A 4077-nucleotide genomic window follows, 5' to 3' on the forward strand; every position below is an offset into this window, starting at 1 on the left:
CAGGGATGGAGGGGGGGACCCAGTGCTGGGGATGGAGGAGGAGGAGGGGCGGGGATGGAAGGGGGGGGACCCAGTGCTGGAGATGGAGGGGGCAGGGATGGAGGGCGGGATCCAGTGCTGGAGATGGAGGAGGGGGGGCAGGGATGGAGGGCGGGATCCAGTGCTGGGGATGGAGGAGGAGGGGGGCAGGGATGGAGGGCGGGATCCAGTGCTGGGGATGGAGGAGGAGGGGGGCAGGGATGGAGGGTGGGACCCAGTGCTGGGGATGGAGGAGGAGGGGGGCAGGGATGGAGGGGGGGACCCAGTGCTGGGGATGGAGGAGGAGGGGGGCAGGGATGGAAGGGGGGGGATCCAGTGCTGGGGATGGAGGAGGAGGGGGGCAGGGATGGAGGGCGGGATCCAGTGCTGGGGATGTGTGTGTTGAGGGGGGAGGTCTCCTGGCTTGTCCTGTGCATGCTCCAATTGCTGCTGGGCCGAGCTACAGCCTGAGGTTCCCCCTCCCCCCACAGGGCAGGGATGCAGGGAGCAGAGCTGACTCCCCCCACCCCCAGGCCTGGCCCCTGGTACCGGGGCTGGCTTGTGTGTGCAAGCAGCAGAGCGGTTGCATTTCCCCCTCTGTGTGCTCCGATCACTGCTGGGGGAGGGTTCACCCCCACCACCCTGGGCAGGTTGTTTTGGGGGGGTGGGGGAGGACCCTGGACATGCTCAAATGGCAGCTGGTGGGAGGGGATGGGGATGAAATCTGAGTGATTTCCCCTGATTTTCCGGGGGGGGAGGGGGAACAGAGATGAGCTGTGTTGCAAGCTGCTGGTTCAGATCCCTGGGGGGGGGGTCTCCATTCCCCCCTCCCCATCTGGATCCTTTGGTGAGATGTCCCCTTTCCCCCAGGTGCCAATACTCCGTTAGCAACATGGAGACTCCAGGATGTGGGGGAGAGAGATTGAAAGGCCAATATGGCTGTGGTTGCTGGCAGCCTCGGTACATGTTTGTGCCCGCTCTAGTCCCCACTGCATGCCCGTCTGTGCTGGGTACGCAGTCCCTGTAGGAGCTGCTCTGCGGACCCAGGGGCAGTGCTGGTCGGGTGGATGTCCTAGAGGATGCCGGCATGCAGAGAGCCAGGTGGCACCGGGGGTGGGAGCTGGGAGCTGAAAGAGAGGAAAGCCTGGTGTGGGAGGGGGTAGGACCCTGCTCCGTCCATCTGAAAGACGGGGGCTGGGCTCCCAGACCCCAGTGGGGCGAAGCAGCCATGTCCAGAAATAACTCTATCCAGCGTGAGACAGCAGGGGGCGCTCTCAGTGCAGCTGCCAAGGAGAAGGGGGAGCTGCCCCCCCCAAGCCGGGGAGGAAGAACTGTGGACTCCCCCTTATTTTAATCCCGGCCCCTCTCCATCCATCCCTCTCTGGATCTGCCCATCGCTCATCCATCCATGCCCCCCCCCAAGATTCCCCACCCCCTACTCTGCTGCTGCCTGGCACCTAGGGGTGAAGAAATGATGTCAGGGTGGCGGTATCCCCACTGGGGGGATACCTGCCTCCCCCACCTGTAGATGTCACCTGCGGGGATGTTCCTTCAGACAGAACCACTGCTGCCCTGGGCTCCCTCCTCCAGCCCCTGGGGATGCTGGGGGGAGGGAAGGGGAGGTGATGTGTCCTAGTCCCCTCCTCCCCCCTGCTTCTGTCCCCTTTTGCTGGAGAGGACTCCCCGACCTGCTGAGAACATCCTCATCATTACATGGGTGGCTGCGGCTGCTCCCTGTGACTTTCTGTGTTGGCTTGACGTGCCTAGAGGCCTCTGGGTAGGCCCAGGGCAGGAGGGTGGGGAGCAGCGGCGAGGGACAAGTGACCTCCCCCCATACACCTCAGCCCTGAGCTGAAGGCAAGGGGGGTGGTCTCTGAAGCCCCTGTGAAGCTTGGGTTGTTGGATGAGGCTGCCAACAAGAGGGGTTCGATCCATGCCAAGAGGGCTGCGTGCTTTGGGATGGGACTGTGCCGGGAGCTGGTCTGAGAACCCATCAGCTCATTTCATGAAGGGAGCTGCCAAGCAGAGCTAGATTTGAACCGGCGGGCTGGAGGCGAAGCCTGTCGGGTCCAGCTGGGGGTGGGGAGGGCGGGGAGAGGGGGGGAGGCTCCGGATCCCTTTCCAAGAGCCTTTGCCAGCATTCGGGTTTGCTGCTCGGTTCTGAGGTGTGGAGTCCAATTCACTCCAGGGGAAAGCCGCTGTAGCTGCACCAGGAGGGGTCCAGCCCAGGGGGTGTCCCTGAGAGCATTCTCCAGGAGGGGAGTGGGGCAGAGCCGTCTCTCGGGAAGGGGGGGAATGAGCCATCCCAGTGGAATCATTAACCTTGGTGTCCCTTTGCAAGCTGGGGGGAATAGGCTGCAGCCCCTGACAGAGCCCAGCGGGGGGCACTGCACACCACCACTCCAGCCTCCTGCTCGGGGGGGGGGGGGGGGGGGGGGGGAGTCAGTGGACACCAGGACCTGGCCACGTCCCAGCTGACCTAGAAGGTGGCGATCTGACGCCTCAGCTCCAGGACCGTGTCCCAGACGGGTGGGTCGTCGTGAGCAGGGAGAACGGGCCCCCTGGCTCAGGTGCATCCCTGCTCGGAGAGACAAGGAATCCCTGTGAGCAATGACAGGTGGGAGCCCGTCCCGCCTTGGCCCTGGTGGAGGAGATGGTGGAACCAGGGCTTTACCACCGTGGATCAGACCCCCGGGCCCATCTAGGCCAGGATCCCTGCCTCCCCGGATCAGCCCAGTGACCATCTAACTTCATATCCCAGGTCCTGCCACGCTGGGCCAGTTCAGTTCCCTCTCGGTTCTGGTTTCCTGCCTCTAGCAGTTGTCAATCGCAGTGCTTTAGAGGGCGGAGAAAAGCCTTCCTAAAACGCTGTGGCCTCTCAGAGAGGAGAGTGGGGAGGTCCCTTTCTGAGCCCCAGGGGACCGTTTCCACACTGTTTGGATCCATTTCTTCCCCTCCCATCCATTCGGTTTCCAGGGCTACCACCGGCATGGGGTGGGTCCATGGCAGCTGAGGGGGTCACACTGCCATGTGTGCCATTGCCTGGATGTTGCAGGCTCCCAAACCTGATGGTGCTTCTGGAGAGAATTTCTCCCCAAGAGGTCCCCCTAGCACTGGGGCAGTCCAGGGTGCGCGGTGCAGTGATGGGCAGACCCTTTTTTGGAGGGTGCAGGTCTATCTCCCTGACTGGCAGGGGGTGGATGCTAATCTGCCTCAGAAAGTATCAGTGTCCCCATTTCATGGGGGAAGGGGCAGCAGGTGCGGGGGGACGGGAAGGGGGAAGCGGCATGTTGAGGTCACGTGCTGAACGGGAGCAGAGATGGCAGTGGAACCCAGGAGTCCTGATTGCAAGTCCCCTGCTCCAAGCACTAGGCCATGTTCCCATCTGGATAGTAAAGAGGTTTGGGGGTAAGATGCCATTAAAATAGATCTGCCACCCAGACCTTCGCTGTGATTTCCCTGCACCCACCATGGGGCAGGGGGATTAAATATGTCGCTTGGTCTTTTCCCAGATTGCAAGGACTCCAGCACAGGCCCAGGTCTGCAGCTTGCAGCAGATCTTTGCCCTGGGGTTCTTGCCTTCAGGAGGGAAGTCAGAGATTTCCAGGTACCCTCTGCCATCAGGCTTTATATTTCACTCTCTGAAGACAGACATGCCTACTCCATCCTGGTAGGAATTCTGGGTAGTGTAGTCCCAAAGGCACTTCCTGTTGCACTAAGAGCTACTATAATTAGAACTGCCACTAGAGGGCAACAGAAACAGGGCAGGCACATGGATCTTACACCATTCAGTGGATAGTGGGCTGCATGGGTAAGGGTTGGGGATGCAGGGCATTGGCATTGCTTTGTGGGTGCCTGGATGGGAATGGTAGGACTGGAATAGCTGAGGGTCGGGGCGAAATGTGTTGGCTGAGCTGTGGGGGATCCCCGCACTGGGGTAGCAGAGGGGGCTGAGGGTCAGGAGCGAGGTGCATTGGCAGAGCTGTGGGGGTCCCAGGACTGGGGTAGCAGAGGGGGCTGGGGGCAGGAGCAAAGTGCATTGGCAGAGCTGTGGGGGTC

Source organism: Terrapene carolina, unplaced genomic scaffold (genome assembly GCF_002925995.2).
Source record: "Terrapene carolina triunguis isolate 2854851 unplaced genomic scaffold, T_m_triunguis-2.0 Scaffold836, whole genome shotgun sequence".
Taxonomy (NCBI): domain Eukaryota; kingdom Metazoa; phylum Chordata; order Testudines; family Emydidae; genus Terrapene; species Terrapene triunguis.